This window comes from Acomys minous (assembly GCF_964271855.1).
Source record: "Acomys minous genome assembly, chromosome: 6".
Classification (NCBI taxonomy): domain Eukaryota; kingdom Metazoa; phylum Chordata; class Mammalia; order Rodentia; family Muridae; genus Acomys; species Acomys minous.
In genome coordinates this window covers 114,122,433-114,148,867 of record NC_140487.1, presented here as the reverse complement: position 1 = coordinate 114,148,867, position 26,435 = coordinate 114,122,433, and the positions used below count along the sequence as shown (strand labels likewise).

General features: G+C 50.0%; 1 long non-coding RNA gene across 2 annotated transcripts in view; it reads right to left on the bottom strand.

The window, feature by feature from the left end:
* Positions 1 to 24,789, bottom strand: part of LOC311599829 — a 113,216-nt gene extending 88,427 nt beyond the window's left edge. For both annotated transcript variants that reach the window (XR_014780011.1, XR_014780012.1), the window contains exon 1: positions 24,081 to 24,789. This is a non-coding gene — a long non-coding RNA (uncharacterized lncRNA). The remainder of the gene's footprint in view (positions 1 to 24,080) is intronic.
* Between the last annotated feature and the right edge of the window lie 1,646 nt (positions 24,790 to 26,435).

The following is a 26,435-nucleotide window of genomic DNA, read 5'->3' as shown; positions in this document are numbered from 1 at the left end:
CCAAGATTGTGCTGACTACAAAGAGAGACTGGAGTGGGCAAGCCAGACTCTATAGAGAGTGAGGACGGCAAATGGGGAGTTTAAGAAACCGACTGTAGGGGCTGGAGAGATGGCTCAGAGGTTAGGAGCACTGGCTGCTCTTCCTAAGGTCATGAGTTCAATTCCCAGCAACCACATGGTGGCTCACAACCATTTATAATGAGATCTGGTGCCCTCTTCTGTCGTGCAGGCAGAATGCTGTATACATAATAAATAAATCTTTAAAAAAAAAAGAAAGAAAGAAAGAAAGAAAGAAAGAAAGAAAGAAAGAAAAGAAACCGACTGTAGCCGAGTGTGTGGTACATGTCTTTAGTCCCAGAGCTCAGGAGGCAGAGGCAGGTGGATCTCTGAGTCCAAGGCTAGTTTGAGCAAATTCCAGAATAGCCAGGGTTACACAGAGAAACCTTGTCTCAAAAAGAAAAGACAAAGGAAACTGAGTGTGGTGGGATACAGAAATGGAAGAAAGGGCTGGGCTGAGATCTGTGAGTTGCTGGTTTGGGAGTGTGGGTGTCAGGATTCTCCACCTGCAAGGGACAGAGCCCCACTCCAAGCATGAAGGAGAGGGCCAGTGGGTGGCCCACCCATCCCTGGGCTAAAGTCAAACCAAGGGTATCTAAGATGGAGTTGACCAAGGAGCCATTGGGACTCTGGTCCTCAGTCTTCATTAAGACACTCTGTCTCTTTTTTGGTGACTGCTCACTGCTCAGCTGTGAAGAGCTCATCTCCGAGATCTGCAAAGCCTGAATGAGCCCCAAAAAGACGTTCTCCCATCTGCTGCACTTAAAAAGCCCCACAGAAGGGCTCTGCTTAGTCAGGCTGGGTAACACCTACCTCCATGCCCCTCCCAGATGTGCTCTGAGGAATGACAATTGGCCCAGCTCAGTGGTTGCCTACCAACTAGCTGGGGTTAGAACCAGAACAAGCTAGCAACAATTCTCCCCCTCCAAAAACAAAAACAAAAACAAAACCCAAAAAACAAAAACAAAAAAAACCAGGAGTTGCTGTTATCCAGACTCAGGAAAGTAGAGCAGACAAATGAACAGGATGTCACTTCACAAGGGGAAAAAAAAAAAAAGCCAAAAATGGAGGGAGGTGCAGCAAACAGGAAGCAAACTTACTTCAGGCTGTAAGAAATGAAAGGCACCTCCAAGAGGGCAGATGAACTCTACTGGCTCCTCTTGAGCTTAAAATAGTCCAATTTCTACTTGCCAACACCGCAGGGCTTCTGGGGCCAGTGCTTTTGGCGTTGGTGGGCTTTCCCAGGCCTTCCCTGGTCCGATGGCCTGTCTGGGAGCACCACCAACAGAGTTGGTGAGAGGGAGGGCAGGTGCAAGAAGGAAGCAGGCTTCTTTTCTGGGGTGAGAGGTGTGGATCTGGGGGAGAGGGGGTGGGGTACTAAGAGGAGTGAAGGGAAGGGAAGCTGATGTCAGGATACATCATAGGAGAGAGGAATTAACTTTAAAATGCTCTATTAAAAAACGGAAGAAAAAAAGGAAGCAAGCTTTGACCAGCTTGTGGAGTTTTGTCCTTCCCTTGCCCAGGTCTGGCTGCGTACCTGCTGGTCTTTTCTCCCCCTCCTTCCCTCCCCAGTAGTGAACAGAGGAAGCGAATAATAATATGGTCTCTAATCAGATGCCAGTCTTAAGATCTCCCTCCCTTAAAGATGATTTGGATGACTAGAGAACCATCTGCCAAGAGTTCTCCTCTGACCTCCACACATACACTGTGACATACACCTGACCATGCAAGGAAAGGCGCGCGCGCACACACACACACACACACACACACACACACACACACACACATAAAAATTCAAAGATGCCCTTGGACAAGTTACCAAAATTTTCTCATTGCGTTCCTCATATGAAATATGGGGATAATAATCTCACTTCACAGAGTCTTCTGGGGTCTTAGGGCTCATTGACTCCATCGGTTAATGTCCTTCTTTGCAAGCAGCAAAAGTGAGCACTGGAGAAAACATAGCTACTCCCTGTTTGGCTGCAGTTAGGGTAGCTTTCTGTGCTTCTGAAAGGGTGGATACTGGATGGATAGGTGGATGGATGGATGGATGGATGGATAGAAGATAGATAGATAGATAGACAGACAGACAGACAGATAGGGTTTCATTACTGGGTGGTTGCATAGATACATAGTTGGTTGGACAAATACAAATATATGATTTATAGATGGACATAAGTAGACATGAACGAGCATTAGGCTGGATAGGTATTGGGTTAGATGGATGGTTTGTAGTTATTGTTTGTTTTGTTTTTGGGGGGTTTTTGGTGGTAGTGGATGAATGACTTGTTGGACATGTGTGAGTGCATGGATGGACATTGGGCTGAATTTTTATTCAACCGGCTGGATGCCTGGTTTGTTGCGGGATGGATGACTTATTGAATGGATAGACGCACGGATGATACATATAGATATGTACTGATTGAGATGACATTTCTATGAAGAACAAAGGCATGGACCCAGACTATTTCAACCAGGAGTCTAGCTGGGGTGGGGGGAGAGAGGTAGTGGGAGTTAGCCTCTCAGAAGATGGAAGACAACAAAGGCACCTCCTGTCTTCAAGGAGCTCATAATCTGATTGGATAATTACCTGCTCGGAATCTTTTTGAAACCGAGCCAGGTATAAATAAGCCCATAAACACAACCGGTTAAGTAAACACGGTGTTCTTTAAAAAGCTTCAAGCTCAGACGTATAATAACTCTCGATTCAAAACATCATTTTCTCCTTGGAGCCACCTCGGAGCTAATTCCTCAAATTCCCCAGAACGCACACACTTCCTCATCCCTGCTGCTCAGCCTTGCCTCCTCCCTGGGCCCCCTGTGCTACTGTGACAGAAAAAATAAATTCAAGAACCCATCCCCATCTCACACACCCACGGCGTGGTCACTCGTGAGGTGAACTGGCCCGATATTCTGCTAAAGTTCCCCCTCCCTCCCAAAAGGCAATCAGAAACAGAGGACCCAATCTGCCCAAGCTCATACACTATTGACCTCCACATTAGTGATTTAAGTTTTAGGGGTTTTTTTGGGGGGGAGGGGGTTGTTTTGTTGCTGCTGTTAGGTTTTTGTTGTTGTTGTTTTAATTTTTGTTTTTTGAGACAGGGTTTCTCTGTGTTAGCCTTGGCTGTCCTGGACTCACTTGTAGACCCGGCCCACCTCTGCCTCCCAAGTGCTGGGATTAAAGGCGTGCACCACCACCGCCCGGCCTAGGTTTTAGTTTTAAATGCAACATAATCCGGGTTAGAATACTTGGCAAACACCCTCATCCTAGAGCAATTGAGTGAAGCGTACATGTTGCCCTTATCCTAGTTCTGCCAATGGTTATTGTATGACCTGGGGGAAGAGGGACTTGGGGTTCACTTCCCATCTGTCAGAAGGATGGGACAGTCTCTGAGTTTTCTCTCTTCAGTCTGACACTGAGAATCATATGCATTTTTATTGATAGGTTAAACAGGGAGGAATCTATGTGTGCTATGCGTGTGTATGTGTGTGTGGTGTCTTTCTCAGTTATTCGCCACACTGTTTGAGACAGGGTCCCTTACTGAGCCTGTAACGTATCAATGAAGCTAAATTGACTGGCCCACAAGCCCCCAGGCATCTTTCTGTGTCCATCTCCCAGGGCTATGACCACAAGTATGTGCCATTATGCATGGCTTTTTATATGAGTGCTGGGCAAGTACTTTACCACCCCCAGACATCTCTCCAGCCCTAAACAAGAGTTTTCCAAAGACTAGATGTAACTTAAGGGATGTCAGTTCCATTTTCTATGTCTTGTTTCACCATCTCACCCAGGAGGGTGACACTGTTGACCTCCACATGTGGTTGTGGACCATGTCTGTGCAGATGGGTGCCCAGATGCAGAGCTCTGAGTCCATTCTCAGGTGTGAGGGACGGCGGATGATTCAAGCTCTTTGGGAACCCACATGGAGATGAGCGCCACACACCAGTTCTGGGAAGCCCCAGAAGCTCACTGGTTATCTTTAAAAGGACAACTGGGAGCTGGGCAAAGTGGCCTACACCTGTAATCCCACTACCAGGGGAAGCAGAGGCAGGAGGATTTCTATGAGTTTGAAGCAAGCCTGGTCTACAAAGTGAGTCCAGGACAGCCAAGGCTACACAGAAAAACCTTGTCAAAAAAAAAAAAAAAAAAAAAGGAAAACTGAGACCCCTGCCCCCCACAAGAAGAAAGGAGAATGCCCCTGAGCCTGCAGGAACATTGAGACTATAGCCCAGGTCTTGTCACATCCAGGGCTCTACCTGCCTTAGCTCAGGCCTGGCCAGAAACCTGCGTCCTGTGGGGTCAGGGGTCACTCAAGGTGATCTAAGGGAGGGTACACTCACATTCTGAGTCTCTTCTCCTCAGCAGATTCCCCAGCTGCTCTATCCACATGTGAGGCAGTGCACAGGCGAAGACACCCACCCCGTGGTGGTGACAATGGTGTTTGGGAAACAGCTGGGGAGTGGGTGGCTGAGGGAGGTGTTGCTTTCTACTGCGATGCTGGCATGCTGGGAGGAGCCTAAAGACTGCCAGAGAGGCTGCTACTATCTTGGCTACCGGTATGACTAGAGGGGCACGGGGCCTTAGAGAACGTGGCAGGGATCCACACAGCCATCCTCAACTATATATAGTCTGTGAGGTAGGAAAGGCTATTTAGCTTGTCAGCCTTTGCTGACTGCCTGCGCGAGCCCCGCATGGTGGCTAAGAGCCCGGGGTTTGAGAGTCAGGTGTCCTGTGTTCACATGCAGGTTCTGTCGGTTCCTCCCTGTACAGCTGCAAATAGATTTAAAGCTCTTTCCTCTGTGCTTTACGCATGTGGCATGCTTTAATCATGGCGTCACATGGCAGTGAACGGGCTAAGGGCTGCCCTAGATGTCATTAGCACCCAGAAGGCTCATCAGAGAGGGTTCTTGGAAAGTACTTATGAAGAGGAGAGGAGCTGGACTAGGCAGAGGAACACTTGGAATTTCTCTGACATGATGCAAGTGAGCCTGGGGCAGAACCACCAGGGACTTTGCCCAGCTAAGGAGTGTGGCCTTGACTTTGGCCCAAGATAACTCCAGAGGGATAGTAGACAAGTCCTGGAGACTGTGGGCTGTGTGATTCATTCCTGATGAGGGATGTCATCGGTGTACAGCATCATCCAGTAAAAAAGGCGGCGAACCTAACAAATAAATGTTAATATCATCTCCACCACCTCATCATCGCCACCGTCGCTGTCACCATCATCATCACCTTCCCTCTGACCACCAGCAGGAACAGCACCACCACATGACTGACCGTTGCCAACACTATCATGACTACCACTATCACCATAGTCACCATCGCTACCAACACCATCACAACAAACATCACCATAACCACAAACATTACCATCATCAACCAGTACCACCTCTACCACCACCATAACCATCATCACTGTCATCACCACCATCTTCATTATCATCTCTATTGCAACCACCACCACCACCACAACCACCACATTCATCAAAACCACCACCACCATCACCACCACCACATCCATCAAAACCACTACCATCACCACCACCACCACCACCACCACCACCTCCATCAAAACCACCACCACCACCACCACCACCTCCATCAAAACCACCAGCAGCATCACCACCCTCTGTTTAGCCTTCAAAGTCACCTTGGGAAGTAGATGGAGCTAATACCATTTTACAAATAAAGCAACTGGGGCTCAAGGAGGTCAGTTGGCTTTCCCAAGGACGCACAGCCTATATGTGGAAGAGCAGCCCTAGGAAGCTGGACTTGTCCTGTGCTGACTATGGTCCGCATGCCTCTTCACCACAAGGTCAAAGTCTGTCTGTCCTAATCTCCCTTCCTTCCAGGCCTACAGAGATGACCACCCACCTCTTCCATGGTCAGACACGCACTCCCACTAGGCAGCAAGCTCCAGCACTGAGACAGGATTATAGAGACAAGGTCTGCCCTATATGCAAGCCAGGGGAGTCTAGTGCCCCTCACACATGCTCCAAGCATGATCGTGCTTACTTGCAAGAAGTAGGAAAATGGCATTCTGGGAATGGAGGCTTTAAGGACCAGAATGTCATGGAGGTGCCCAAAGTCCTAAGATGTCCCTGACCATAGATGTCTTCCTAGAGAGATTCCACTAAGGGCTCTGAGGGATGAGGTGTGAACTCCCCTCCACCCACACAGACCCCCTTTCCATCACAATACCACACTTGACTCCCGCCCAGCTAGAATGTTCTGCAGAACCTGCCCTTCTCCTGCATTTCTGCTCCTTCCCCTTCCTAGCCACTCTTTGGGCCTGTCCTGGTTTGCTTTTCTGTTGCTGTGGTGGACAGGATGCGCAGAACAGTCTGGAGAGGAAAGGGTCTATTTGGTTGACTCATCACAATTGATCACAATCGCTGAGGGAAGTCAGAACAAGAATTCAGGGCAGGAACCGGAAATCAGGAGTTGAAGCAGAGGCCATGGAAGAACATCGCTAACTTTCCAGCTTCCCATGGCTTCCTCAGCGTGCTTTGTTTATATATATTCAGGACCACCTGCTCAGGGCTGGCACTGCCTACAGTAGACTGGGCACTCCCCACTTCAATCATTAATCAAGAAAATGCCCCCCCTCACATATGCCTACAGGCCAATCTAAAGGAGGAATTTTCTCAATTGAGGTGCCTTACTCCCAGATGACCCTAGATAGAGTCAAATTGACATAAACAAACAAACAAATAAATAAATAACCAGCATAGGGCCCCAGCTTGGATTGCCACTTCCTTGGCAAGCCTCCTCTGAGAGCCCCTGGTGTCCCCAGTACCCTGTGCTTGCTTCTCTCTTAACACCCTGGAGGCTTTGTGAGGGCAGCAGTCACCAGAGAAGGACAGCCGTTCCAGAAGCCGAGTCCAAGGAGCTCAGTGTTAAAACCATCATTTTTGAGGTCCTCACTACCTCGCCGCTACCCTACCTGGACTGCCCTACCCCAGCATCCTGTGTGATATGCCTGTGACTAACAGTGAGTGCGTGAACAAATGATGGTGTGGATGCTAAGGGGGCAGGAGAGAGGTATCTGGTATGATTCACCCTTGTACCACAGAGATGCTCCCATAGCAAAGAGCCCTTTTAACCCAGTACCTGGATACTTCAGCCTTGTGCCTGGTCCCCTTGTTGGTGATACGCAAAGCCAGCCTTGGCTATGTGGTGAGTTATAGGCTATGTAAGACCCTTTCTAGAAAGTGGTGGGGTTGGTGGGGTGGGGGGTGGGGGGTGCTGGGGGGGACTGGGGGAATGAATGAAACAAGGGAGGGAAGAAAGGAAGCAAACTAACAAACAGGGTTCAAGGTCTACCTCAGGCCACACAGCAAACTCCATGCCAAGCTTCCATGCTTGCCCTAACCACGCACAAAGCCTAATCCCCTGTAAAGTGCCCCCCCCCCCATAGCCTTTCTCTTTGGAAAAGCAGGCTGAGGATTCACCTTTTCCGCATCCCTGGCACCTAGAGGTCCTCCAGAAGCTTTGGGAGCCTGCAGGCCCCACTGCTCCCCATTTGCCAGCTCTCCCCTCCTCTGGGCACTAAAGCTCTGCAGGAGTGGGGAGCGTGAGAGGCTGGAACCAGGGAGGCTGCAGGTTGGAAGTAAAACTCTAATCAAACACAGACTCCCTCCATCTTCTCCCTCTGCTCCCAGGGAAAAAAAGTGTTTCTTCTGGGTTATTACTCATTTGTTCTCAGAGAACTCTCTGTGGCTTTGGAGCTAAGGGGAGCTTGCAAGGCTGGGAGGATAAAAAAACCTCTTTTCCCCTCAGGCTGCTGCTTGCTTTTATTATTACCTCTCTCGCTGTCTCTCATCATGGCAGGACTCTTTGAGGAGATGGGCTGCATCTTAAAGGCACAAGGTACTGGGGAGATCAAGCTGTCAGAAGCCCCCAAGGCTGGGAATAGCATGGGGTGAGGGTCAGTGCAGTGAGCCTATATACTGGAAACATTGCGGGAGATGGGTTCTCACAGCACTGAGGGCAGAGGCCACTGGGGAAGGGACAGCCTTTCTCAGAAGCAAATATCAAAGTGGTTTAAGATTAAAGCTGTCTCTTGGCTGTTTGTTTTCTGAATCAGGGTCTTATATATTGTCCAGGCTAGCCTAGAACTCACTACGTACCTGAGGATGACCTTGAACTCCTGATCCTACTGCCTCCACACACACTAGCTGATGAAATCACAGGCATGCACCAGTACCCCTGACGTATTCAGCATTGGAATTGAACTTGGAGTTTTGTGCGTACTTGAAAGCCACTCTGCCAACTGAGCTACATCCCAGCCCCTTCCCCAAGCTGAGAACTCCTCAAATCCTCTCTTCATAGACCTACCTCGATCTGAGTCACCTTCGAAGTCACTCCTTGATCTGGGTACCCCAGTTTTCAGTCCTACCCCTGTACCCACTCCCTGGTCTACTCAGTAGTGCAAATGACCTTCAGAAAACAACATGCCACGCAGCCACCCTGCGTCAAACTCTCCCCACCACGACCAGAGCTGAATCCAGCTCCCTGGGACTAGCTTGTGAGGCACTGCCTGCTATGGCTCCCACTGCCTACTAAGATTCCCTTTCCATTTTCACCCAATTCCAAGCCACAGATGCCCGGTTTCTTCCTGTCCCCAAAACATGCCAACTCTCTCTCCCCCAGGTCTGGTTTGCAAAAGCCACTTCCAAAAGGGGCTTTCCCCACCCACCTGTTCTAAACTAACACCCACCCTCGTCACCACGGGCCATGTACCCATGCCCAGTTCTGGGCTCGCTTGGCACAGAGTGCAGTGAATTAACTAAGCTGGGACCACATTCCCTAAATACCCTACCCAGGGTGGTGCATGGGCGGAGCACGGGCTTGAGGGAGAGGAGGCAAGATACACATGTGTGAGATTTAGGGAGGGGAGCGAAGCAGCATCAGCCATGTGCTTTGCAAGGAGGGCCTTTGTCACTACTCTGCTGGCCCACCTTGGTGGTGAGGAGCAAATCCCCCCCCCCATCATCAACGATCTCTCCCTTCCACTCCCCAGCCCTGGGTGAGTTCGTGGAGCTATGTGGCAGCGGGTGCCAGCCTCTCCAGCAGGTCACCCTGGGCAAGAAGCTGGAGGTCGTGTGAGTCATGTGCAACAGGTTCCCATTTCTCGTAGTGAATTTTTGTCAGCCTGTCTCAGACTGAGGCATATCTGGGAAGGAGGAGCCTGGAATGAGGTGTCTGCGGCCTCTGGCAGATTGGCCTGTGCGCATGTGTGTAGGGCTTTTCCTTGAGTACTGATTGATGTGGCTGGGCCCCGCCCACTGTGGGTGGGTACCATCCCTAGGCAAAGGGGCCTGTGGTCTTTGTTTCAGTTCCTGCCTTGGCTTCTCTGACTGATAGATCTGAGCCAAAATAAACCCTCTCCTCCTTTTGGCCAGTGTTTATCACAGCCACAGAGACGCTAACCAGAGCATCCTTCCCCTGCCACACCTAACTGCCCGTCCCGCTGATCTGCTGCTAACCCCCTAACCCCAGACACAGAGGCAGCAGCCTACATAGCCACCCACCAGTTCTGCATTTCAGACGGTCCATAGGAAAGCCCTGATCCTGCCCCACCTGGGGATAACAGGACCACAGGACAGATGCCTTTCTTTCTAGCTCATGAACCCTCATGGTACTCCTTACTGCTCTCGTTGGTAAGGACTCTAATAGCAAAGGTCCCAACTGCCTTTTCTCAGCAGTATCTCCAACACTCAAAACAGCATCTGGTGCACAGTTGGGTGCCCAATAGTTATGAAGGGCTGAGGGAATACTGTGAGCTGGCACGCTGGTGACTAAGGATCCACTGGGGAAGGGAAAGACGCTCAATCCCATACAGACTGTGTCCTTGCCTAACAGGTACCCACCCCCAAGGAGAGGCGGCTCCTTCTACTTCAAGCTGCCTCCTTCCCAAAACCTGGCCCTAGCTGATGAGCACAGTTCCTCCCTCTCACTGCTCATCTCCTCTAAAGAATGTACCCCTTCTCCGGCTGGCCACTCCCTAGGATCTGCTTTCTGCTTCGCGGTCTCAGAGTTGGCCACAACCAGGGTCACTGGAGCTCAACTGGCTGCAGCTCCCCCTCCTCCCCCTCCCTCCTCCCCCTCCCTCCTCCCCTGCCGCTCCCCACCCCCACCCCCAACCATAGTCCTCTCTCAGAGTGGCCCTCTGCTGACTTCCGGTCTTTCTTCTGAGCTTGGAGTATTGCTTTTTATGACACCTGAGATCAAACTCAGAGCCTAGATCGTGCCAGGCAAACATCTCCCACTGAGCCACATGCCCAAGTCTCCCCTTCCAGCCCCACCTCACACAATGGCCCCTCCCCCCCCATCACCTGACCCATTCATTACCTACAAAGTCATTAATGTCAAAACAAACTCCAGTTTCTGCAGCTCTCCAGAGTCTCCACGCACGCCCCCACCCCCACCCGCCCCCAACTCCAACAGCCCAAGAAGGTTGTGGCACATTGACATCCTGGGGCACATGCATCTAGTGTGGATGCGCTATTGTAAGCAATGTCCTCGTCGTCAAGCTCCATTCCTTCCCTTGTTGCTGATCTAAGCCTATGGAAGCTATGGGAAAACCCGTGGGTGGGAGGAGCCTAAAGCCACGGGCTAGGTCACCAGCAACACACAGGACTTAGACATGGGAGGAGTCAAAGGCCTGCTGACGAGGATATGTTAGAGTTCGCGCACGCAGCACGTGTGCACGCATGCGCACGCGCACGCACACGCACACACACACACACACACACACACACACACACACGAGCAGTAAGGAAGGCCCATTTCTTCCTGCATACTCCAAGTTAAAGGAAGCAGACTGGGGTAGTTGCTGGAAGGCCAAAGGATACCTGTGGGCTGGGAACACTTCAGTCTCACAAGTACATGACTTCTTCCCTCCCTGGAGGGGAAATAAAGGCGGGGGGGGGGGGGGAACAGCACTCAGCAATAGTGATGGAGACCCAGGGGACATCAGCGTAGATGAAATCTTTGAAGAGTTCCTTGTAGGGTCCACGATAATTAGCCCCAGAGGACTACAACCAAACGCTAATCAATCTTAGGCCACTCTGAGGTAGAAAGCTGTGACAGGTGCTGTGCCCCCAAGACACCTGCCATAGCCCAGGGCAGCAGCTAGAAAACCCCAGCTCACTACAAACGATGCTGGGTGATTACTCAGCCACCTGCCAGTCTCTGCCTCTATAGAAGGGGACATCTGGTGGCCGGCACTTAGCATTCCTGGTGTGACTCTTGACACTCACCTGGTGTTTGGCAGTTTCAAGTAACCCTCTCTGTTGCCCTGCACAGATGTGCCCTGATGAGGAAAGGAAGCTCAGAGATGGCCAATGGAGATGTAGCCAGTGAGAGGTAAGATAAGAACCAGGCTGTCTGACTGGGACATGGCTCCATCCTCCGCCTTCCCACCCCACCCACCTCCCTAGTATGCTCCAATATGGTACTTAATTTTCTTAAATTTTATCTCTATTTATGTGCATGTGTCTGTGTGTATGTATTCTTCTCAGGTGTGTGTGCGTGTGCGTGTGCGTGTGCGTGTGCGTGTGCGTGTGCGTGTGTGTGTGTGTGTGTTTTCTCAGAGACCAGCAGAGAGTATCAGAGTTATAAGTGGTTGTAAGCTACCCAATGTAGATTCTGGGAACTGAACTTGGGTCCTCTGGAAAAAGAGAAAGTCCTTTTAACCACTGAACCATCCCTCTAGCTCCACACGATGCTCCTGAAGCCTTCTGTGAGATTTCTGATGAGTGTGCAACCCCTCCTTCTCTCTGTCCACAGCATCCAGAACTTGCCCTGTGAGCCCAGTTAATGTCTGGCCACCTGTCTGCCTCTCAGACCACAGGTGATTTAAAGATCAGGCAATCTCACTCTGAAGCTACCTACCTAACAGCACATTGCTGCTTCACAGTGGATGGATGGATGCATGCATGAACAGACAGATATAAGGGCAGATACATGACTGCAACCATGATTACATGGAAAATGAATGGAGCAGTGGGTGGATGGATTCATGGATGGATGGATGAATGGATTCACGGATGGTGAATACACGGATGAGTCAGTGGATGAATGCATGCAAGGAAAAGGATGTATACATGCATGCATGCATGGGTGGGTAGATAGATGGATGAAAAACTAGGAAAGGGGTACCCAGGCATAGTGACACATCTGTAATCCTAGCTAATTCAAGAGTCAGGAGCTCAGGAGTTTGAGGCTAGCCTGGGCTACATGGCAATATATTGTTTCCAAATAAAACAAGATAAAAACCACTAAAAGTGGGAGACGAAGAGAGGTTAAGACCTTAACAACAACTGTTAGCATGGTCGTTTAAAGCAATAGCCCACAACAGGTCAGGAAACGCTCTATCAAAGTCTATAGCAGACCCCTTACAGAGGGGCCACAGAACCTCAGAATTCACAGAAGCCTCAGCAAAAAAGTCTGAAGTGGCCAGGGCAGAGAGCTGGCTTGAGTCCAGAGTACTTGCTGCTCTTCCAGAGGACCCAAGTTCAATTCCCAGCACTCAGGTCAGGTGGCTCACAACCACCTGTAACTCTGGCTTCTGGCCATCTCAGGCACCTGCTCCTAGCATCCTAGAGTACCAACTCTCATAGGCACATGCCCACATGCAGATACACATACCTACACATAATTTTAAAATAATAAAAAAAATAAGTCCTTTTTAAAAAAATCTGAAAGGATCAAATGGCACTAACTCCATGGAGGTGAGAACCACCTACCAGCACCTCTGGTCTCACCTCAGCACAGACACATTACCTAAGACAGACTCATGTGGACTGGCTGCACATTACAATGCTCCCATCAGATTTGATTAGGAGCCACTGCATGCCTACTATGTGCTTGGCACCGTCGTTTGCTGACCAGCTGGCCAGCTGGCTGGCATCCTCTGGCAGGCTGCCCGCCTGGCAAGCCGAGTGATGAAGCCAGGATCACTTACACAGCAGTTGGCACTTCCTTCTCTGCCAGTGACCTTGTCTCCCTGGATCCTGGGAGTGTGACCATGACAGGAGTGGTCAGAGTGATTTAGTTTCATTTCTGGTGCTGCCCGCCTGGGGAACTGTCATTGTCATCAGGTGGTGACAGTTTATGGCTGTGGGTATTTAAACAGCTTGGCTATTTGTTTCAATAGGCATCATATAAAATTATTAAGGTAGCAGCTGAGAGATGGAAGGTGCGGCCTGGTCTGTTTAGAGAAAGATTGCCTGTGAGCTGTTATTCCGAGAAAGGAAAACACTGATGTGGGTGTGTTCCCAGGGTGTGCAGGTGGTACTGGTGGAGATACACACCCCCCCTTACATCCAAACAGAAGGTACTCTGGAGTCTGTCTTCCAGCTATTTGGGGAGGAATAAATTTATTCTTTCCTGATAATAAAGGCAACACATCCTCATCGTAGACTATCTGGAGAGGCTACAATGTAGTTCAGCATGGAGAACTTATTCGGCATGTCTGAGACCCTGGGATCCACCCCAACTCTGCAAAAAAAAAAAAAAAAAAACTCACACAAGATGTTTGGGATGGAGGAGAGAGCAAGCAGAGTATTGTGGTGCACCTGTGTAACCCAGCACTCAGGAGGTGGAGGCAAGAGGACCAATGAGATGGCTCGGAGCATGAGCCTGCTGGCCGCTCACCCCCTGAGTCAGATGCCCAGAACCCACATGGTGGAAGGAAAAAACTGACTCCTGAAAGTTGTCCCTGACTGCCACAAGCATGTGCCATGACATAAGCATACACAGAAAAGGAAGGAAGGAAGGAAGGAAGGAAGGAAGGAAGGAAGGAAGGGAGGGAGGGAGGAAGGGAGGGAGGGAGGGACGAAGGAAGAAGCTAGTGAAACATTTGCTTAGTCCCATCATGTTTTTATTTGTAAGTTCATTACAATAAAGTAAACTTATTAAAAATGAATAAGTGAATAAACGTTACAGGCCAGCCTGGTATATGTAGTGATTTCAAGGCAAGCCTGGGCTATGAAACTGTCTCAAATATGGTCATAGTTGTTCACACCTCTAATCCCAGCACTTGAGAGGCAAAGGCAGGTGGATCTCTGTGAGTTTGAGGCCAGCCTGGTCTATATAGAGAGTTCCAGGACAGCCAAAGCTACATAGTGAGACCTGTCTCAAACAAACAAAACAAAACAAAACAAAACAAAAAGAAGAAAAGAAAGAAATTGTCCCCCCCAAAAAAAGAAAATAAAAGAGAACAAAAACCATACATTTGCCCATTACCCCCAAAACATATCATTGACATGTTTTCCATCTTTTATTTCTTCTTATACATATTTGATATAACTAAGATGACCAAAGTCACTTATAATGACTGAATCTTAGCACATGGCATATCCTGGCAAATAATAACCCATTTCATTTCCTCAACAGTTCCTATGAAGATGCTTTCTCTGCCTCTTTTACATAAAGAAACTGAGGCACAGAGCCACTAGATTGTCCAATTCTCAGTAAGCAAATGGCAGATCCGTGATTCAAGCCACTCGGGTCACCTTCTGCCCCGTTACAGACGCCATCTATATTTTCCTTCTGTCCTGTAAATACAACATATGTAGTTTGTCAACAGGTTTTGTTTTGGGTTTTTTGTTTGTTTGGTTGGTTGGCTTGGTTTTTCGTGACAGGGTTTCTCTGTGTGGCCTTGGCTGTCCTGGACTCGCTTTGTCAGCCAGGCTGGCCTTGAACTCACAGAGCTCTGCCTGCCTCTGCCTCCCGAGTGCTGGGATTAATGTCAACAGGTTTGTATTTTTATTTATTTTATTGTTTTCACACTGGAGAATGGAACCCAGAGCCTTCCACATACTCAGCAAGTGTTCAAGCACTAATTTACAACCTTGGCTCTTAAAATGTCATTTTTGTGGCAGGGTCACCTATAGCCAGGCTGTCCTCTACCTTATGAAGTAACTGAGGTTGGTTTTGGACTCCTGATCTCGCAGCCTCCACCTCCTGAGTGCTGAGATTGCAGGCATCCACTACCTGGCTCCGAAATATCGTTTTTCACTTGTTGCCAATGAGTCCAAGTGGATGAACTGGTTCATTTGGTCATCCGTCCTCTTGTTCTGGATTTTTCCATGGGTGTTTGGGAATCCGTGCCCTGCACAGCTCCGTGACTGGACCATCACAGAAGAAAGCTCCTAACGTTTGCACTCCTGAGAACACACCCACCCTGGGCACCAGCTGGCAAAGCTAGCCTTAGCTCCTCCCCGAGCCCTGAAAGCAACATCTCCCGGCCTCCTCCCTACCCCCACTCCCCATAAAACAGCAAGCCTGGAATCAGAGCTCTACAGAGACTCCCACTTGGAACTAAATATATTACAAGCATATCCCTGCCTGCCTCCAGGGAGACAATGTGGGCGGTCAGCCTGTGCTGCAGGGGGCAAGTGCCTGACCCCCCCACACACACATATACCTGCCTACCCCAAAGCATATTTCTTCTGTGAGCATCAGATGACAGCCATCTAACAGGCTTTTGAAGCTAGAAAACTCTACATATGCAAGAGGTTGTTACTGTTATAACATGAACTGAACAGTATTCCCCGGGGAATGGCTATGTGCCTGACATTTGTGCAAAGCTCCGAGGAAGTGAAGACAGGCAAGAGAGATTTCCAGCAACTGCCCACCCCCCCAAAAGGAAACATGGGCTGGCCGAGGAAGACAGACCTGCAGCGACGCTCACCAGAGATGGATCCACAGGAGACGGAAGCAATAGGCTTTGGGAGCCTGTGAGACCCGACTTGGGGAAAGGGTGTCCCGGAAGGCTTCCAGTCAGCCATACTGCCTTAGCTGACACCTGCCCTTGATCTTATCTTATCTGGAAGAGAAACAATTCAGCTGAGCCCTGGAGGCCCCCGGAACAGGATTTAGCTGAATAGTATGGGCAGGAGCTGAGACTTAAGTAGGACATTCTAGAAAGAACAGAGTGTCCAGGGTGATGTGGGCTTAATGAGAAGAGGAGCAAGATGAGGTAAATGGCTGTGTGACGTTATTCCTTGGATATAGGAATGAATGTCTACTGACCCTTACCATAGGGAATCAGAGACAAACCAAAGTAAGGACCCAACTTGTTGAACCAATGAGTTTTCTTGGGGGTCACTTAAATGATTATAACTGAGGAGTTACAAGAGCAGAGATGACTCAGACAGCTGATCCACGCCAGCTCACAGAAGCTAGACCCCTGGAGCTCAGCACACATGACTTATGATTTGACAGGTTGGAGAGTGTGTCTTCCGGGCAGCTCAGTTTGTCTGAGAGCATCTCTCATCTGTCCTTACTGACTGGGGGATAGAAGGCCCAGCGCATCTGATCAGTTTCAGGGAATTCCTGGAGCATCTCAGTTGTTTACTTCCTGCGTCATTTTGTCCTTTATTAAACCATTTTTTAAAAAAGATTTTATTTTAATCGTGTATGTGCGCAGACATGTGTATGTTTGTGCAAGTGCCCTCAGAAGCACAGGATTAATCGGAGCTGAAGTTCCCAGAGCTTGTAAGTCACTCTATGTGAGTGCTGGGAATCAAATGTAAGTGGGAAGAGTGGTATGTGTCCTTACCGTGGAGCCATCTCTCCAGGCTGAACTCCTGAGCCTTAGCAATCTTCAGTCTTTTAACAAGTCTCCCTGCAGCATGGAATATTCCATCTTGCAGGAAGTTACTACACACAAGTGAAGACCACACCCTCTCCATTTGTCTCATTAACTGTGGACGAAGCCTGGAAAAACCCTTCTTCCCCAGGCATCGCCACTTTGTGGCCTTAGGCAGCCCAATACATTGGGAAAGTATGCTGGCCATCAGGGCCCTGGTTCATGGAACAGCCAAGCGGTCTTAGGAAGATCCCGCCTGGTCCTCTCTTGCTTTCCATCCTCCGATAATCTTCTGTGATGGTTGGTGTTGTCAACCTGACAGAGCCTAGAGCCACCTGGACGATGATTCTAGGGCATACCCAGGGGATTCTCCTAACTGTGTTAGCTGAGGTCAGACTACCTGTCCACTGTGGGTAGCATCATTCCTTAGCTAGGGGCCCGGACTGTGCAAGATGGAGAAGGAGCTGAGCAGATCTCTGCCTCCTGCATGTGGATACCGCCAGCTCCCTCAAGCTCGGTCCAGCTTCCGTACCCTTGAACTATGGCCTGAAATAAACTCTTTCTCCCTCAAGTTGTCTTTACCACAGCAACAGGGGAAAAAAAACAAACAAAGAAAGAAACCAAGACCCCTCTCTCTGACATACCCCTGCCTCTGGAACACCCCCAAAGCCTAGACCTGAGGATGGGTCCCCAGGAAGTTCAAGAGCAGAACCTATTATTTATTGAGTTTGTTCATGGTTACTGGGCAACCATGATCATTGTGGCTCTTCCCACAGAGCCCCGAGGCTGGGGTTTATAGCCTTATTTCCAAAATGAGGATCAGAGACTGGCCACCCACCTGCTGAGGTCAAGTTAGCAGCGTCATGAAGACGAATAACCAGCTGGTCTTCACCTCCTTAGATGAAGCATTTCTCTAAACTGTGACAAGTGACAATGTAACTGCCATCTCTGCATGCTGCTGGGGGGTATGGCATTTGCTGAGATGTCCACCCAAAAAGCACAGCATGTGGACTGCTTGGCATCCAAGTTAAATCTGGAATCTCTCCAAATTCTTCACAGAAGGGGATGCACTCCATCCTAGGTACCAGTCACATTATGCTGACTGAGCTCCCTGTGTACGCTACAAGGAGCTGTGCTTTCCAGCTTGGCTAGGACTCCAGGGAGACCTACCCTGTCACCCTCTGAGCTTCTCAGAAATGTCCCTGTGGCTTTCAGCCCCACCCTGTCAGTTGTAAAAGCACAGCTAGGTTCCAGCAGCCCAAGGGAACTGGCACTCCCAGGAGGAAAGCAAAGGCTAAGGTCCTGCTGTGTTACTCCACACAGCACCCCCACCTCAACGTACCTCCATTTCCTCACAGTGACAGGAGATCTGTGGACCTTGAAATGCATGGAGCTATAGTCATTTCCTCACCCACAAATACTGCCTTAGTCACTGTTCTACCAATAACAGCAAACAAAACACACGACCTCAAGGATCTCCCAGCAGCGCGTTTCCATGTACGTCTCGTGGTGTTTACATCACTGAATCACTGTGAGGATCCATAGGTAAACATGCATACACAGCTAAGCTCAGGGGCTGGCACTCCCTCCACACCTTATCTTTAGAGGCATCCTTCCCTGGGGCATGAGAATTGGAGGGCTGGAGTGATGGATCAACCATTAAAGGCTAGGCACACAATCAAAAATATAAGAATTGAATAAGGAAACAGAGGGAAAACATCTGGGTATTTGAGTTGTAACCGCACAAAATAAGATGGCCTGTCATAGCAGCCTGTGTCTGAGAAGATTTGGTCAGAGGTCTTACTCTTGACCTAAAGTCTCCTGGACAGAACTTCTGGCTCACCACATGATTGGGGGTAGCCTCTTGGTTCTGGTCATTGTCCTTGTACTGAGATGTTTCCCACCATCCCCGGCTTCTACCTAGTAAATAGTGATTGCATTACCTCTTCTTACCCATGGTGGCCACCAGAAGGGTCTCCAAACATTGTCAAGTCCCCTGGAGGCCCAAGTCAGCTCCCACTGAGAAATACAACTCTACTGCTCGTGAGGATCTGAGGATGTAGCCTTGGTAGAGGACGCACCGAACGTAGGTAAAGCCCTGGGTTTGATCCCAGCATATGTAAAGTAAGGGTGGGTGTGCATGCCTGTAATGTGAGCAGCTTAGAGGCAGGAGGAGTAAGCGTTCAAGATAATCCTTGGTAACATTGAGTGCAAAGTCACCCCAGGATACAGGAGGCTTGTAGACAGTATAACCACAGACAATAATCTAATCCTTGAGCTCATATTTAAGAGTCTCTATGATCCACCCTCATCCCCTCCAGAACCCCTGGGATCCACCCTCATCCCCTCCAGAACCCCTGGGATCCACCCTCATCCCCTCCAGAACCCCTGGGATCCACCCTCATCCCCTCCAGAACCCCTGGGATCCACCCTCATCCCCTCCAGAACCCCTGTGATCTACCCTCATCCCCTCCAGAACCCCTGTGATCTACCCTCATCCCCTCTAGAACCCCTGGGATCCACCCTCATCCCCTCCAGAACCCCTGGGATCCACCCTCATCCCCTCCAGAACCCCTGGGATCCACCCTCATCCCCTCCAGAACCCCTGGGATCCACCCTCATCCCCTCTAGAACCCCTGGGATCCACCCTCATCCCCTCCAGAACCCCTGGGATCCACTCTCATCCCCTCCAGAACCCCTGGGATCCACCCTCATCCCCTCTAGAACCCCTGGGATCCACCCTCATCCCCTCCAGAACCCCTGTGATCCACCCTCATCCCCTTTCCTCCTAACCACTTACTTCCCAAAGGACCTGCCCTGGCTCAGGCAAACCCAAAACTTTCCAACCTCTGTCCTCTGCTCCTGGATGCTGTTACCAAGAGCTCCAGTCACACCTGTGCCCCTTTAAATGTTTTCTTTTTTATTAGGAGAGACAGACAGACAGACAGAGACAAAGACAGAGACAGAGACACAGGGAGAGAGGGAGAGAGGCAGTGGGAGAGAGGGATGAGGAGAGAGAGGGAGAGAGGGAGGGAGGGGAGAGAGAGAGAGAGAGAGAGAGAGAGAGAGAGATTGGCACAGGTGTGGAGGTTAGAACACAGCTTTCCTTCTGCCTTCTCATCAGGCTCACACAGTAAGCTCTTTTACCCACTGAGCCCCAAATCTTACCTGTGCCTTCTGCCAACCCAGAGCACCATTGCTGAGCAGCCAGCCCTTTATCATACAAGGCCCCAACTTCATCTTAAAGGTAACTATAGCAGGGTTCTGTCCTTTGCTTCCTGTTTCAGACACTCCCACCCCCCCACTCTGCTAACAGCAGCAAGGGAGCTAGCTGTTCCTGATGCCCAGGTCAGTGGGCTGTCAGTGATGTGTTCCCTGTACTAAGGGCCGATAGAGGACAGCTGTGACAAATGTAACTCACTCACACAGTGACTTCTGTTACATTGCTACATACAAATGTAACTCGGATGCTTACACAGACACCAGGTGCCTGCAAAGCCACAGGTGAAGAAGCCTTGGAAGTGGATAGACGTTAAAGAGAGCATAACCCAGGTCCAGCTATTCCCACTTCTTGCTCCTTCCAGAGGAGAGTGCCTCAAACTCTGCAGGCCCCAGTGTCTCAGTCTGTGAAATGGAGATAAGCTATAGTGTCCCCCAAATAGTAGGAGAGCTAAGAGAATTGAGTAAAACACGCACAGACTGTCCAGTGATGTGGTGCATGTCAGAAAGTAAAAGGCACATAATGGCGACATTGTGCTCTCAGATACAATGCAGAGGCCACACCTTCACATCACAGTCTGGGATCTGACCAGCAGTCCTGGAAGCATCCAGAACAGGAATTACCATCCTAGTGCCATAGAAGAAGTTGCTAATGTTCATAGGGAGCCAAGTGGTGAAGTCAGTGCGCCTGGTATGAAAAACCCACTAGGTGAAGGAGAAAGAAAAGCTGCTACCCTGGACTCCCCTTGGGGCCTACCCTGGAAGACTTCTTGGACAGTGAGAGAAAAGGCTTCTGGAACCAGAAAGTGGAGACACCGCGGTGGCAAGGAGGGCAGGGAGGGAGGAGGACCTGCCGGGAGGCCTCCGGGGAGGCTGCCAGACGTGGTAAATAATTCACACAGAACTGAAGATAGCCTTCATGCTCAGGGGATTGGGCCAGGTCGCAAAAGCTCAGGCATCTGAAGGGGACTTGTGGTCTCTCCTGTCTGCGAGCCAAGAATTCTTTGTGGCCTTGGCTGCCCTGCCAGGAAAGCACAGTTCAGAGTCCAGGTGCCACTCCCGCACTGAGGGAGGGAGCTCCCCGGAACTGCCCTGGCGGGGCAACCTGCCTGCCTGGCAGGCATCTCCACCCAGCCGTCCCCAGTCCCCATGACAACCGGTTGGCCTGGTCCTCGGGTTCAGCGCCAAGAAGATCCTTAGCCTTCCCTCCCTCTCCACCACATCAACGCCCCCCACCAGCCTTCTCACAGTCTATCCCTGAGCTCTGGGAGCTGGGATCCTCCAGCTGGGGTAAACAAAAGAAAGAAAGAAAAAAAAAAAAAACTGTGAGAACCCCTCCTTGCCTCAAGGCTGTCCAGACCCTGAGCGTAAGAGACCAAAGCCTAGCTGGATTTCAGTCCCAGTGGGCAAGTAGGCAGGTGCCCCTGCTGCTCCGTGCCTCACTGTTCCTTGTCTGTAGATTGGGTTTGAGAACAGTCACTATGTAAGATGGGTTGCTGTAAAGATTCAGAGAATTAACCGCGGAGAGAACAGAGCAGCCACTGGTCTGCAGCCAGAGATGGGGGGAAGGGGTGATTTTTTTTTTCACATTGAGAAACGGAGTCCCAGAGAGACAAAATGCACTTGCCAAGGATGATGGTCTCACAGCCAGCCCCAGCTAATGGCCGAAAGGAAGGGAATCGTGAATTCTTTGTGAGGCTGAGAGGTAGATTCTGACAGAAAACTCTTGGGACTCCCCTAGAGGTTGCCTACACTTCCCCTGGGCCCCCCCCCACATCCCCCCACCCCCTTTGAAATTCAGTCACTGAAAGGTCACAGACCAGACACTGTGGTTTCTGAACCGGAAAAGGCCTCCCTCTAGCAAGCCTTGTCTCCCTGGTGCCAAGGACAAGCCCCGCCCCCTCTCTGCCTGCCAAAAAAATTGTTGAATGAATATGAACTTAATTAATGAATTCACTAAGTTCATCTCATCCGTAAAACACCCTCCCAGGGTAAACTCCTGAAACCCTTGGCCACCCAGCTTTGTCTCCACAGGGCATCTCTTTCCCTGGCCCTTTTCACTGACTGCCCTTCCCCCACCTCACCCCTCCCGTCTACTGCTCTCTTGGGATTTCCCAGGGCGTGCTTCCGGGTCCTCCCCAACACAGTGTGTCCTCCCAGTGACTTCCTCCCCCTCTTAGTGACCATTTGTCCTCAAAACAGCTTGCCTGTAGGTCAAGGACCCAGTTCCAGGCTCTGTAGGGGAACGCATTTCCCCCCTAGTTAGGAACGGAAACCCTCCCATGTGAGGAATGTCAAGGTGAGTCTGTCAATTAGGGAGCATTTGAGGGGAAGGGCGAGAAAGCCGCCCCCTCCTTCAGTCTGTGTGTGACTCTTGGTCTCTCTAGGATGGGGCCTGGGTCTTTAGACATAAGATCTTTGTCCCAGGCTGCCCGGCAGACTTTAGCCCAGATGCCAGGTTTCCTGGGTTACCGACATTGCCTGGGATTTATTTTGCATGTGGTTTGGAAGAATCTCTTGCTGCTGAATAAAGACAACGTGGTCCCCCCCCCCCGGCCCCGCCCCGTTCTCCTTCCCTCCGATAGGCAGATGGTAGAAACCAAAGCAGCTGCCTGAGTTTCCAAGAAAAGGATGAGATGCTGCACAGTTTCTAACCAGGAAGTCGCTTCTATTAGTTCGTTTTAAAAAAAAAAAGATTTTTTTTTTTTGCACGGCTCCATCTATCGGCCATCTGATGGCACTGTGGGGCTCTTGCAAACTGGGTTTTCTCCCACCCCAGGGTGTACCTGGAACTCATGGTTTCTCTGAACTTTTGCCTCTGCTGGACTCGGAACTATTGGACCATGGCTCGTTTGATGATCTGGCTTGCAGAAGATCTCAAGATGTGGAGGTGCTCCTGCCCCTAAAGTATGGACTTTGCACAGTGATTGCCCTCCCAAAGATGCAGTGTGCAAAGAAACAAAAGGGGGAAATTCTGCAACCCAGAACTCTGACTGTCCTCCCTATCTCAGCCCAGATGACCCAGAGCAGCACAGCAGCCTGGAGCGTGAGGCTTATCTCTCGCCCGTGCCTCTGATCCAATGTGGAAGGCAGAACTGGCTGCCTCTGCCTACCACCCATCACACTACTCAAACCACTGGGGGAAAAATATATCAGGTAATCCCTAACTGAGGGGGTTGAGAACACAGCTGGGTCGGAAGAGCTAAATTCTAAGCCCGGACCTCAAAAAACTAGGAACTGTGGTGCGCGCCTGTAATCCCAGCCCCTGGAAAGCGAAGACAGGAGGACGAGACTTTCAAGGACATCATCTGCTAACACACTAAGTTCAAGTCAGCCTGTGCTACATGAGAAACTGTCTCAAAAGGAAACCCTCAAAGAGAAGGTACTCTCCTTGGGGGACCAGCCTACGAGAAACAGGTCTCCAGTGCTCCATCAGCAGGCAAGTCTGTAAAGCCAACCCAATCAAGAGCTGCCCAAGGAGACACTATGACTCACTGAAACGTGTCCTCCAGCGCGGCATGCAGGAAGACAAAGGGCATTATAGAAAAACTAATAAAGTCTGAATACTCTACAGGACTCAGTTACTCACCATGGTCGCATGTTGGCTCCGTAGTCGGGCCAAATTTGCCAGAATGCCACCAGAAAGGAAGAAGAGAGGAAACTGGATCAGGGTTACACATGCCAACCCATAACTGCCTTCCCACTCATCATCTGTTATTATTATTATTATTATTATTATTATTATTATTATCATCATCATCATCATCATCATCATCATCAATTATTACATCTCTTTACTGGAGGGTAGGACCACATGCATGCCACAGCATACATGTGAAGTTCAGAAGACAACGTTTGAGAATTGCTTCCTTCCTTCAGACTCAGTCTATTGGGCTCTGGGGCGCAGGCCTTTACCTTGATGAATCATCTTGCCCACCATCTGTAGTTCATCTTAAACTAATCTAGAATTCCATTGATATTTTGTGTTTAAATGGGTCATACATCAGAGTGCCAGGCCGTACCCAAGACCCAACTGTCTTTGGCTCCCATTGCTGCCAACACTAAGGAAGTGTGTTGCTAAAGCGTTACAGTCTCCAAGCTCTTGTCTTAGGGTTACAAATGCTGCAGTGAAACGCCATGACCTGGGGAGGCAAGACGGGGTGTGTGTGTTTGTTTGTTTGTTTGTTTTGGACTTACATATCCTGAGTCACAGTCCGTTGAAGGAAGCTGAGGCCGGAACTCGAATAGGGCAGGAACCGGAAGACAGAAGGTGACGCAGAGGCCATGGAAGTGTGCTGCTTACTGGCTTGCTCCTCATGGCCTGCTCAGCCTGCTTTCTTATAAAACCCAGAACCACCAGCCCAGGAGAGGCCCCACCCACAGTGGGATAGACCCTCCCCCATCAGTCACTAATCAAGGAAATGTCCTACAGGCTTGTCTACAGCTGAATTGATGGAGGCATCTTTTTTTTTTTCCTATCCTATCAGATGACTATAGCTTGTGTCCAGTTGACATAAGGCTAGTCAGCACATCTCCCTCTGTCCCAATGTCATTTCCATGGAGAAAAAGGATCATTTTCAAAGCCAGGAACAGGCCCCTAATTTGTTCGTTACGCCAGGCACACACATGGCGGGCACTAAAGCAGTACTCAGGAAAGAAGCCCAAGTTCAAGCCTAAGGAAGTGACCCACACAGAAGGCTAAGCTCTTCCCTCCCCCTGGACAAAGGCAGCACCACGATGCCTATCCAAAGAAGGAAGACTTCCTCGGGCACGCTGGGTGAAGGGGATGGCCAGCTTCCAGAGATGCTGCGTTTGGGAGGCCTACGTTCATGTAGGAACCTTGGGAACCTAACGGAGGTCGCGGAAGGCAAGACTGACTTCCTCAGACCATTTCTCTTCTCCTCAAGCAGACTACCGCTGCCTTTGAGTGTGGTAGCCAAACTGGATGCAAAAAAAAAAAAAAAAAAAAACAAGAAAAGATGACACGCTGTAAGACTTTCTCAGGTGATTTTGGTCACCCATCGCCTGGCACATGGTGAGTACTTCCTGGATGTTCATCTCAAGGGCTGTCACTTTCTGAGTATCAAGCCACGTGCTAGGGAGATAGAAGATCCCCGTCTAACCTTTCCTGATACTTCTCACCATTCTGTTTTTGTTGTTTTTGTTTTTCGAGACAAGGTTTCTCTGTGTAGCCTTGCCTGTCCTGGACTCACTTTCTAGACCAGGCTGGCCTTGAACTCACAGCGATCCGCCTGCCTCTGCCTCCCGAGTGCTCAGATTAAAGGCGTGCGCCACCACCGCCCCGGCCCATTCTTATTTTATAGACGAATGAGAAAGCCAAAGACCTTGAGAAGTGTTCCAGCTCACAGCCAGGATAAAGGTTTCAAAGTGCAAGCCATCTACGTTCACCTAAGGTTTCCCCTCTCCCCCCCTAAGCCAGAACCTTCTCCTAGGTAGTCCTTAAACACCTTGGGATTGCCCGCCTGCTCTGCAGAGGCATCCCAGGCTCGTTCTTCCTTCCTCCGTGCAGACAGCAGTAATCTTCAAGCTTCTCTGTTTTAAAACTTAATTTGCCAGTTCTTCCTTTAAAGATACCTTTGATAATTCCTGCAGCCCATCAGCCTGGACAGGCCACCGGGGCAGACTCCCGGGAGAAGGATGCTTACTGAAAACATTCAATTAGCTAAGTTTGAAGAATGCAGCCCTGGATGCTCCAGGTCGATGCTTGGAGGTTTAAAGCCACCCTCCCCCCCCCCCCCCCCCGCACCTCCATCTTTTAATAGCCTTTTCCATATTTATCGCTGCCCTCTCCAGACACTTCGGACATATCCAGCACTTGGTATAATTTGATATCTGCCCCATCCCCAAAGCGCCTCCTCAACAAATGCTCACCCGATGCTATAGTATATTTAAGAGATTTATTTTCCTTGCTACTGAATGGAGGCCTCAGGAAAAGCAGACTCATTCCAGGCTGAGGACCTGCTTTGGCTGCCCAGTGACCTCCAACAGGAACGTTTTAATACATCACTTATCAAAATGGACCTTCAGCCTTGGCCCAGGGCACCCGGGCAGCTCCAGGCACTAACTGACCACATCCATACGCTGCCCCCTTCTGACCCCTGACGCAGTCTGTTGTGCATGATGGTGAAGCCGGCAGAGTTTCAGAACAACACACCAACACAAGGACCTTTAAAGGCTGAAGGACAATGGCTGAACCAGGGAACAGAGCCAAAGTCTTGTCTGCATCCCCATCCTGGATGGTGGGCTCTGGGTTCCAATCCTGCCTCTGCGGCTAACAAACCAAGGCACTTTGCAGGCGTTATCCTTTCAGAGACCTGCTTTTCTATTGTGCCGCCAGGGTATAAACAGCACCCCAACTGTAGGGCTGCTGTGAGTCTGACATTCAGTAAACATTCAAGTGATGCAAGGTGGTCTTTTTTTTTTTTTTTTTTTTTTTTTGCTGGGCCTCGGCTTCTTTGGTGGCTGGTAAGTGAATGTCACTGGGTTTCTAGGATTGCTGAGATAACCACGTGAGAAAACAGACAAGAAGGT